The 743-nt window shown below is 58.1% G+C and overlaps 1 long non-coding RNA gene across 1 annotated transcript in view; it reads left to right on the forward strand.

Moving 5' to 3' along the window:
• Positions 1–743, forward strand: part of LOC106727998 — a 10824-nt gene that overhangs the window by 831 nt on the left and 9250 nt on the right. The window lies entirely within an intron of this gene.

A 743-nucleotide genomic window follows, 5' to 3' on the forward strand; every position in this document is an offset into this window, starting at 1 on the left:
GGGCAGTGCCATAGTAACTGATAGACCCACCCCTTGCCGGGGCCTCAGCACTGCCACAGGAACTTTAGCCTGGAAGTGCGCGAGCACCTTGGAACTGATCCCGCTTAGGGCCGGGTTCAGGAGTCCTGGGCTGGGACCAATCGCGAGAACACCAGGAACTGGTCCTGCTCGCACTGCCTGCTCCAGGAGCCCTGGGCTGGGAGCAATTGTGCGAACACCGGGAATTTGTCCCACAGAGCACAGGCCCAGGGACCCCGATTCTCTGGGCAGGAGGCAGCACCAAGCACCAGTGACTTGACCGTGTTTCTTATCACCTGCGCCTGAGATCCTGATTCCCTGTGCATTCATACTAAGAGCCAGTGACTCCAATTCCTGGTGCAAGGGCACACAGGGACCCTGATTCTCAAGGCGAGGTCGCGCGAAGCAACAGAAACTCTGATACTGGATTCCTGGGGAACTCTGACTCATGGCGCACGCTAGGGGGCGCTGATTTTCAACACGCTCCAGGGGGGTCCCTGTTTCAGCACGGTGCAGGCAGGGTCCCTGATTCTAAGGGCGCTCACAAGGCCACATTGAGCGCTGGCAACACTGACTCTGACCGAGCCTGGTTCAAACCAACCCACAACAACCACACATCTTAGTGTCAGAGCTCTTCAGTGACACTAGGGTGGTGGGAGGCTCCCACTGCACACGGCCCAGGCCCACGCAACTCGACGTTTGAATCATCGGGAGATAATCAGAAT

This window comes from Myotis brandtii, unplaced genomic scaffold (genome assembly GCF_000412655.1).
Source record: "Myotis brandtii unplaced genomic scaffold, ASM41265v1 scaffold516, whole genome shotgun sequence".
Lineage (NCBI taxonomy): Eukaryota > Metazoa > Chordata > Mammalia > Chiroptera > Vespertilionidae > Myotis > Myotis brandtii.